Source organism: Contarinia nasturtii, unplaced genomic scaffold, assembly GCF_009176525.2.
Source record: "Contarinia nasturtii isolate CC-2019 unplaced genomic scaffold, AAFC_CNas_1.1 Cnas_scaffold_350, whole genome shotgun sequence".
In the NCBI taxonomy this organism is placed as follows: Eukaryota; Metazoa; Arthropoda; class Insecta; order Diptera; family Cecidomyiidae; genus Contarinia; species Contarinia nasturtii.
Genome location: NW_022197705.1, coordinates 3,203,390 through 3,214,804, shown reverse-complemented (window position 1 = coordinate 3,214,804; position 11,415 = coordinate 3,203,390). Strand labels below are relative to the sequence as shown.

At 33.8% G+C, this 11,415-nt stretch overlaps 1 protein-coding gene across 1 annotated transcript in view; it reads right to left on the bottom strand.

Moving 5' to 3' along the window:
• Nucleotides 1-11,415, bottom strand: part of LOC116338328 (homeotic protein antennapedia) — a 118,840-nt gene that overhangs the window by 83,893 nt on the left and 23,532 nt on the right. The window contains exon 2 of the mRNA XM_031763495.1: nt 7,029-7,085. The gene's annotated coding sequence lies outside the window, so the exon portion shown is untranslated. The remainder of the gene's footprint in view (nt 1-7,028; nt 7,086-11,415) is intronic.

Sequence of the window (11,415 nt, the reverse complement as noted above, 5' to 3'; positions counted from 1 at the left end):
CACCATCAACATTCTAATATAATTTATTGCCCATTGCCGTGTCGTTTCCAATACGTCTCGATCTTGTTTTCAGTTTAATCGTATGCTCAACGGAGAGCGAAAAAATGTAAACAAGCGATTAACAGAATCTTCGATTCAAATCTCAACAGATTCGTTGTTTTTTTTTTAATTTCGTCCCATCACTATTGAAATATGTCATCATTGCTCTTGTATTCGTGTCACGTATGGAACACGCATTCGAAAAAAAACAAAAACACATCGACTAATTGGAAACCCGTTGAAAATTTGAATTCAATCCAAATGACATAAACAATTGCAAATGATAAAATCAAACTCGTAACCGACGATGAATTTAAAAAAAAAACACAGCACTCTCAGTGGACTTATAAATCGTTCATACACATTTTGAGTTGATACATATATTGTTGATACGTATATAATTGGCTATAAAATCACACATCGTAAAATGATGCGAAAGAAGAGACAACATCATTATTGTGTGGTTTGTTCTTTTGTGCCACAAAATGCGAAAATTCAATTCATTTAGTCTGGGATGCCGGTTTGGGTTTGATGAATGTGGCAAGCGTATGAGCTGGAATGTGCAATTCAATGAATGCGTGCTGAGAAACTCAGAACTTGCGCGCCACTTGCAATAAAATTTAGTGCTTTGTTGACACAGAGCAGGTGGTATTGCGATACATTGTGAAATGTGCATTTAAATGAAAAAAATAAACGAAAACAAGAGCAAGAAAAAAAAAACTTAAGAAATGATGAGACAAGAAAAAAAACAACATCGTTCACGAGCCGCATCACATCAAGAAGGAAATTGATGTGGTCATTCATTATTTACATTTTTCTTTGCGCATGGTAACTATCATGTGTGCGATTATTCTCAGTAATAAGGGGGCCATTAACCAAATATATTTCGGACAATTTACTGCCGATATGTTGAAGTCATTGCAATGAGTTTCTGTAAATTGGCGACGAGTTTTATCAAAAGAACCAAATAGTAAAAATAATCTTTTTCCAAAGAGCCAATAGACGGTGTCCATTCACAAATGAGTAAATAAACAAAATGCTGTTATCACCGATTGTGCCTTTTTCGATATCCATTGGAATGGAAATTCAATTGGTGGCCATCAATCATCAATGGAATCGATGGTAAACAATCTCCAATCCACTTGCACTTAATAAATCTTCGATATTTCGCTACTTATATGTCATTCATGTGTGAACTGATAACCCGATTTTACGCGCCGCCATCCAATGAAATTGCACGTAAATATAATCTCTATTGAATACAATAGATAAAACCCATTAAAATGGTGTAATAAATGTTTGATGTACTCTTAATTTCTTCAATCACATTTATTTGGTCAATCTTTCTCTCATTCTCTCATCAATGTTCATCATCGCATAAATACGTCCATATAAATGGAAATGAACTTCAATTTGTGGGCAACGTGCACATGTGCTCTCTTTATATGTGTCATAAATAAATAAATCTCTTATTCGACACCGTTGAATGAGTGTATTGGTGAGTGAACATATCCTTCATCGAATGAATGCCATATTCAACGCATACACATAAACAAACCGTTCAACACTAACTAGCACACGATACGTCAACAGAATAAGGATATAATGAAATACATAATAACTCATACATACACGCACACATTGATATACGCTTGTAATTTACGACTAGCGCTAAACAGAGACGGAGCATGGATATGAGAGGAGAATTAAATACATACACATTCATACGCGCACAACCACAATCTTTGTCGAATCGGAGCGGCCATTATTCATTTTACACTGTTATTTTTGTTCGCATATATACATCTTATCCCACTTTACCGTTAGACAAAACGTAGCCGAATCGCATACGTTCCGTTTGCAGCAAAAAAAAACATTTCGGTCTTTTTGCAAAGGAGAAGAAAAAAACAAATAAACTTAACTAATGAACGCAATGCGTCCAATGAACCAATATTACTTATTTCGTTTTGCTTTCACTCTCCCTTCATCGTCAATTTTCTCATTTCTTTGTTGGACGTGCCTGTTGTTGCTGTTGGTTTGTTTTCTCGCTGCCTAATTTATTATGGGAAATTGAGTGTTGTAATTTTCGGAGCAATGTTTTGTGCAATTCCGCACAACAACAACCAACGTTTATTGTCGGACCTTGAAACTTTTCCCAAATATGGTGTTACTCTTCATTGACATTCTCGCTCTCTCTCGCCTTGCATAAGTGGACGGTTCTCACTCACTTTCTTATAATTGTTTACGTTTTTTTTCTAGAGTCTATAGAAGCGAACCGTTTATGTGCACATCGTTGTCGACGTGTGTGTGTGAGATTGCAAACAGCTGTTAGTTGGCGCACACTTCCAACGACCACGGCGACAGAAATGTGTCGCTTGCATTTATTCATACTTTTTTTTTGCTCTCTACAACTTTTTCGAAGAAATCGAATGCAATGGTGTTTTTTATGTGTTCATATGTTTCACTTTAATTTATGCAATGTCTTAAAAATGTAATACGGTTTTTTTTGCTAGGAGCGGTATTTATGTTCTCAATCGCCTTTCAACGTATAAGCGGCAAATGTGATAAATGAAATGGATTATCTCAAACCATTGAAAATTGGAAGATTGTTTGTTTGGAAACCGTTTCTTTTTGGGAGATGTGTGCTCATACGCATATTTGCTTTTCAGATTACGCATTTAATGTAATAGGCCGTTTGGTGTTGCAAATTTGAATACATGGCAATATTTTATTTTTTTCCCGGCTATCATCTTGTGTCTAAATCGCGTGCTGTTTATCGGCTTTTACCAATTGCCAAAATTGTGTGTAAAGTCACGAAGTTCGTTGTCGTCGTCATCGTCTCAAACGCGCACACACACATATATTCAAGGGTTTGGTAAGCTCTAACAAATATTGAATTTAAAATTGCGCCCTTTTCACTTGACTTTTGACGATACACAATATATACGCACAGCATAAATCTGTATAGATAGATTTATACACATGCAAAATGATTTGGATGATGCGCGCCGTATATGTCATGATGAGAGATAGAGAGAGAGAGAGATTGAGCAGACAGAAGAGTGCGCACATCCATTGTTTACTGCAAAATTTGCCCGTATATCGTCTGGTTGTTGAGCTGGTGCACACAGACATAATAATAAATTACCATTTGAATTGTGTGATTTAATTTACGATGTTTGTGCTCGTCGAGTACGAGCTAAGCAGCATTGAAAATATAAGGGCTGAAATATCTTCGGTGGAGAGAATATTTAAGATTTTGGCATGCACGCACTTCAAATGCCATATATATACAATCGAGAAATAGTTTACTTAATCTTTTACCCACCGATGAGACGAAGAGACAGAGAGTAAGACATAATGCCATTTTATTAATTTAGAACTTTCTATTCTGATTGGTAAGGATTTCTGGTTTGGTAAGGATTTCCGCTCGCCTTTTAATAACAAACATTGTTTTGTGATTTAGCTTGAACTCGTCTGCCCCCGAAATTCAAGTCAAATTTTAAGTTCCAAGAACAGAATCGCAGCAGAATTTTTGATTTCCGTGACATCTAGAGTTTTGTTTTCAATTTTTGTTGGAAAACGTGTCATTTCATTTTAATTCAATGTTATTTGTTTTCGATTTTTAAGCAGAAAAAACTCGATTGCTTCCTGTTTTAAAAAAACATTGCCTGCGTTGCCATTATTTCAAAGCGAGTTTCTACCGTCAAAAAAATTCCAAACTTTGAAGTACTTTGAAATTTGTTCATAAAATTCAAATTCATTTGTTTCGCATTTCAACATTCGCTTGGCTTTTTTAAAATAAAAAAGTTTCTCTTGTTCGCTTAGTCGACTGCATTTTTTGTGTAACAATTAAACGCAACTTTGTGTCTTCCGTACACAAATATCAGCTAATTTTTTCAGCGTGCACATTGTTATGTGCTTATGTTTTTTTTCAGCTCGTTCATGAGTGTTGTCGAGACAATCGTTTAACCAGAACAATGAACATTTGAATGAGGCGATTCGCAAAGCGCTCCCCATAGCATTGTAGCACTATTTACTTTATTAAGTGATCTCTTTATTTGTAAGACATATTCGAAGTAAAACGACGAAAAAAAAGACTCCAAACAAAAACGACGACGACAATGACACAAAAAAAGAACCACGTAGCCATCAACAGAAAAACTACATGAAAAAAGTATCAACCAAATATTGTCGGAGCCAAGCGTGAAGAACACGAAAACTATAAAGAAAGAAGACAAAATGAAATCACACAAAAAAATGCGCTGCGTTTATCAACTCAGAACACAAAACATACAAATACGACGGAAAAAGGAAAAAAAAACAACAGCGAACAGTAAAATTACTGCGAAAACTAAAACAAGAATGACAACACACAGCCAGAGACAATATTATCGTGTCGCTTTCACGTATATGTAAGTACACTTGCCATTCGGATATCGGATGAACTGTGCCTTGTTCCACACGTATATGGAGTTAGATTGCTATTTGGATATTTCAAATGATTTTCTTTTGTTTCCCGCCGTACGCCACTCTTCACCTCGATTTGTATAGGTCGCATTTGTTTTTCTGCCATCGACGCATTTAGTCTATTTTCGATTTTGAAAACAAACAAATATGCAAAGCCCATCGGATCTAAGAGTACAAACATTTTTATTATACTTCTTTTACTAGTTTCAGAACAAGCGCGGAATTCGTCGTTTATTGAATACGAATAGTTCAGCATATCAACATGAAGATCTAATGGATTGAGTCATCGACATCATGCTAGATGCTATCGAGCTTATGTTCACAAGCTAAAAAAAAGTTTTCAGATTTGGCTTAAGTTTTTCAATTTGTGATTAGCACCGGTGATATATGCGCTCATGTATTGGCAAATTGTTCAAGATTATTGAATTCGATTTGAATGGCTTGGAAATTACTGCGATTTCGTTTGTATTTAATACGACTATTTGTCTATTTCTGTTTCTTCTTTGCTTTTTGGAATTTTTTGCAGCATTTTTCATATTTTTTTTTGTTTCTTTCAGTAATTCAAGAATATTGGGCCAAGAAATACCTGAAGCGAAATTTGTTTATCAAAAATTTCAATGAAAACATCTTTTTTTCATCCATTTCTTCGAATGTGTGCAACATTTTAAATTCTGCAAACAAAATAATTAAAATATTCTTGGCTATTAAGTCAAGATGCATTACTAATCAGGATCACACATAAATAACTATTGGCTGCGAAGAGCTGTTGGCAGCGTAAGCGTTTGCACAGTCATTCAACGCTTTATATAAAAAAAAGGAACAGAAGCAGCAGCAACAACAACAAATAATCGTACACGGTGCACACAAATCGGTCATGAAAATAATCAATTCTCTCTGTGTATTAGCTCGTGCATAAAATGAACAACAGTGATTTGGATTGTATAATAATCGGTAGAACAGCAAGCCAGCAGAATACCTGCCCAACCATACAAGTTTCGATTGACTGAAGCAAATTAAATGAAAATGCGATGCGAAAAAAAAACAAAATGTAAATTCTGAGTCGTATAATCACATTTTTGTGTCGACCGCGTAGAAAGAAATGTCCATGCATTGCGAGTGAAATCAATTCGTTGTGATTGCGAGAGAGCAGAGTAAAAAAAAGAGGAAAAGTAGCATGCATGAAAAAAAATAGAATCAATAAAAAAGAAGAATACGTAAGTATTTAGCGACGAGAAGAAAAATGCACGAGTATAATCATGTGGATTGTGGGGTTCGTCGTTTGGCATCGCGCTGAATTAAGAGTGAACGAGCGATTTGAACAAAATAAAAACGCTAATTTGCAATGATAATATGCAAATATTTAACAAGGATGCCGGCGTACAGAATAACCACTTCATTAGTTATTGCGTTCATGTTTTTCGTTTTTTTTTCTCTTCCATTCGCTGTCTCTATATAGAATATATTCTATCTCTTTTTTTTTATTTTTCAGGATCATCGAGCGCAATGCGACCGGTTTTTTTTTTCGTGTGCGCACAGACAATTCTTCGTTTTTGAACATCAAATGAAGTCTGAATTGTGTGTACACCAAGTACATGCAAATGTTAGAGCCATGCCAATGGAGAGTTGCATGTGTTAAAACACGCGGCGTTTGTAACGATATTTTGATGGTTCTCTCTCTGTTTTCGTTTCGAAGTGGAAATTCGATTATATTCCAGACATACGGCTGATAAAATGCCGATGATGAAGACCTTTTCTTTGCACCATTCTTAATAATAGACAATATCTCATGTAGATATTTTGTGCAGAAGAGAGAGAAAGAGAAGTAAGCAATAGGTTATCTGTAATAGTGAACAGACGAAAAAAAACGGCTATCCGACATAAAAGGTCTTGCGCAATAACCACATATATGCACTCTGCACGCAATAACGCGACTGTTTAATGAAATCATTTTATTTCGTTCATCTCACTTATCTTATTTTAAGTTTGCAATGTCGTTGTTATCTCATTTGAATTAAGTTAAATTTATAAGTTTATTTCGTAGTCTATTACCGTAGCCACTTGGTTCATTTGGCGATGCAACAAACCACCAACAATGACAGATTCGTTCATATCAGCATTAGGAAATCTTTGAAACAATAGATATTCAGATCCTGAATCGTTTTTTTTCCACTATATAAAGTAGTTTCTTTGTTTCAGGCTTGAATAATTGACGATTTTTTATAAGTATTTTTAGAGTAGAAATGCTACCTTATTCAGGTATTATATCAGCGAAATATTTAAATACAATCGAGACAAAACATCTTTAAAGGACCGTCACTACCAAATTGATATCACAATAAAATTTGCAAAAAAAAAAATAATTAAGGCTTGTCTTTGGCATGAAAAACGTTATTTTTTTCGACGAAATTACTTCTTTTGTGGAATTTATTCTTTCTTGTTCTTCAGATTGATTTCAAAGATTTTTTTCGGTTTCAAATTAAAAATGAATTTTATTCCACAAAATGTTCATATTTTATTACCTTTTTAAGTGTATCCTTTGGATTGAGATTATTTGATTTTTATATGTTTTAATTTATCTGAAAATGAAAAAGAGAAAAAAAACATCATTAGAATGTTATACATTTCAAATATGCATATTAATTAGCGGTACAGTTCCATCTGTACATAAATAGTGAAACTAAACATTTCGTCTGATTGAGATACGTGCGTTCCGCATACGACCTATGGTGAGTAAGCGCTTTGAGTTTAATGCAATTGTTCGTGTTTGTATATCGTTGTTATTTAACATGTAAATTTCATTTCGTATTAAATAATAAACTAAACGTCCCTTTCGGGCCTTTTCGCTTATTTGATTACAATTTTAATTCATAATTCTGCGTTATTGCGTTAATTACGGCAAATACCTGGAATTGTTCCTTAAAAGTGTAAACAAATGCACGCCCAATTAAAGTTGAAACGATTCTTTGCAATTTAAACGATATCTTTCATAAATGAGATGATCTTCAAAGTATTCTTATCAAAATAATGGTACAACCAACATTAATTTGATTACTTGTAAACACGAAAAAAACATCTAGAACGAACAATTGTGTTCTGCAGCGCATTTATAACCGTATATAACTATACATAAAATATTCATTTAAAAAAAATGAGAAAATAATAGGCATAAGAATGCGTTCATAACACTAATTAAAAAACATGGTATAATTGTTCTTCTCTCGTTCGCTAAATCGTTCAATTGTTTCGATATCGGCACATTCAGACCGCTGTTATGCCAATACAATATGATTTCACATCTGTTTGGATGTTCAGTTTTTCATTGTTGCAACAATACAGCGCTGCACATTTAATTCATCTTTCTCTCTGCTCATATCTAGTGTTTTTCTTTCGCAGCGGCTGCGGTTTCTAATTCACGATCATTTCGCAGTGTTATTTGCGCTCGCGTTAAAACATTCTTGAACGCATGTTTAAACATGCTTTGCCATCACGCGGGAAAATCCACATTAAAACGAAATGGATAAATTGCACAAGAATTGAAATGCTTATTAAATTTAGATTGGAAGAACAAGAGAGAGAGTCGGGAAAAAAGACTTCTCAATAACAATACCAGTGTAATGGTTAGCCGGCGCGATAATTAGACCTACAGGCAATTAGCTTTTTACTTTGTTTCTTCTTTTTTTGTCTTTCACACTGTGTGTATTTCACGTGGTAACTTTTTTATTACAATTTTATTTTTATATATCTTCTAAATGAGACTTCCAATGATTTTTAAAATGGAATAATTCATTGCACAAATGAGACGGTGTTTGACTTAAAAACCAGTCAACCGAAGAGAATTAACAATTTAAATTCGAACAATTTGTATGTGAATTCATTTCTTATGGTTCTTTGATTTGTGCCTTCCAGTGATACAGCTTTTTGTAAATCGGATGCAAACAATTTATTATATTAAAAATTCAACCAGAGCAGATTGTTCCGTCTGTCCCTCGAAACGAGCAGAAAAAATATATAACATAAACGAAGTGACAATTAGAAATTATCAGCGGTAAGATCTTCGATTCGCTTTTTAACACCATTGACACAATCACTTATGAAAATATTGGCGGTTTTTTTGCTTGAGTGCCGGTAGCGCGCTTCGCTTTGTATCGCATACATTTTGACAATTGACTATGGCATCAAAGTAAGCGCATGCGATTTATAATAAGGCAATGTACACGTGCATTTATTCTATTTATCGCTTTGCGCTTGCACATTTTTAGCATTGTGTCTGTTTTCCTGTTTTGTCATACGAATTTTTTTCGCCGCATTCTGATACACCGAAGAATTGCTCGCGAAAAAAATGCACTCTTTTGAATGAAAAAAACACCGATGAAATGCAAAAGATACGACTGACTCTCTGTCTCATTCAATTGTTTTGTTGGGTTTCTTTTCTGCTCTCGCGCACAACTGAGAAAGTGTGAGAACACAACAATTTTCTTTTTCGATCCGTAAAAGTGTATAATTTAATATGAACAAACAGAATATTTGAATTTTTCTTATTGTTTGTCATCGACACAACAATTTTGGTGAGTTATATATTTTATAGAAGAAAAAAAATTGTTGTTTTTATCACAAAAGTTGGAAAAACTTTTATTAAAAAAATATGTAGATTTCACATTGATGCTTCGAAACATTCTTTTAATAAGAATTTGAAGCGAAACTTGCTATCGAATTTCTTATCTACAATCCATTTATTCATTTTGAGTGGATTATTGTTGAAAGACAGATGCTCAAAACGAGTAATATTTTGAGTTAGATCCAATTGGAATATTGCTTGTAAATTTACGACTCGATGGAGTCGCCTTGAAATTTACTCGATTATTCATCATCATATAAAATGCTTGAAAAATTCAGTTTCATTTTGGATTATTCATCTTGAAAATTGGATTTTCGATACAGTAGTTGTGTCAGCAGCAAGAAACACACACACAAGCACACAAAATTTTTGGTGAACTTGAAGAAGACAAGAAGAGTCTCTCTATAAAAATATGTAAATGATTTCCAAGGAAAAAAACTAACCCATGTTCGTTTGAAATATAAATTAAGAGAGAACACACAACGAAAACAAAAAAAAGTAAAAAAAAAAAAAACAATTCCCATGAATGTGCATATCATTTTAAGATAAAAACAAATCCCAATAAATTCAGCACAAAAATGTTTTGATGAAAGCAGAAATGTTCACGTCAAGCAATAATGCATTGTGGAAAATTAGAATTCGGACCATGTTTAATGATTTAAAAAAGTATTAAAATTGATTCATGAACTTGTTTTTATCATTTTGTTCATGTTTTGTGTTGTTGAAAAATGGTTCGCGTAATGTTTCGAGCTGTCGAGGAGAATGATGACATAGAAACAGCGGCGATAGATGTGCCCCCGCCAAAATCTAGTTCATTTTGCCAGCAACATACAAAAAACAATGAAAAAGTTTTCGTGGCTTGTTCCTAGGCAATAAATTATGTGAAATCAGAGAAACCATGGCCACAAAAAAATTCCTGAAACTTGAAATTTTGCTCAAACTAAATTTAACGTAAATGAGAAAAACATACTTTTTCAAAAGAAAAAAAAACCAACGTTATAAAAATTTGTGTTTTATTTGAGGAGATTTTTGACACTGATGCCTCTAACAAGATGAAGAAACCGATTTGAATTTCTAATATTTTTCGTATGTGTGTGTGTATCTTCAAAAAAAAGAAGAGAAAGACGAAACGATGAACATTAGCATATGGAATGGTATAGAAAAACATGAGAGCGCAAACAATGAACAATTTTCGGCGATAAAAAGATTGCAATCATGAATTCTTTCGTCATATTTGCCGCCACATTTTACGTGCGAATTTCAAATTTTAAGCAAAAAAAATGGCAATGAAGAGAGTGGAAAACATCTACAGAAACGAGATCTTTGGACGTTGATTTTATATTTCAGCACAAAGAATAAAATAAAACACAATTGTACTACAAAGTCATCCCATTAAAAAATAATTTCAGTGCGCGTCAGTATGAGTTAGCAAATTTGATTGTTGATTTTCATTTCTCAAGCAAAACGAACAAAATAAAAATCTAATGCAAAACATCCATGACTCGTTTGATCTTCATGTTAAACTTATTATTTTGCTCACGCGAAAATTGCCTGCCTTCAACAACAACCACCGCAGAATAAAAAATATACATGCAAAATAAAACAAAAATGAAACGGGTCTCGATTTAGTTAAAATCCATTGTCGGCAGCATCGCGCGCGCGCGCGCATCATCTCGACAATATTCAAGAATGTTTATTTGGTTCGGCTGCTTTCAAAACCCGCTTATCAGACAATTCAAATCTTTCCATATTTTGTGTATTAACTAGATTTGAATTTTTTTCATCTTCTTCTTTTTCTCTCTCTCTCGCTCCGTTCGTTTTTTAAAGTATATTCAAGTAGACTTTGAAACATTTTGTTTGAGCAGAAACACTATTTATTTATTTTTTTCTTCTCTTTTTCGTCCGTCGGAAACAATCGAACACGATCGAATCAAGATAAAATCCCATTCAATAAACAGAGAAAACGGCTCGAAATCCTTTATTTTTCAATTGTAACATTGAGTTCTGTGCATGCGCATTGCACAAGAATTCCCACTGTTTCGTGTGCACAGTTTGAAATTGTTCGTCGAGCAAAGGAATGCTTATTCAAGAGAAACGTTCGCATGAAAATTGAATTAAATTCTCTTCCGTTTTAACTTTGCCGAATGCTAATTATTGTTTATACATATTTCATGTCACATATCCCATATTCGAATGGATTATTTGCGCGCTACTAGTTCGCATTCGAATGTGTGTTTCATTCATAAAAACTTCAATGAATGAATTCAACTGAACGCCAACCGACGCGTCGA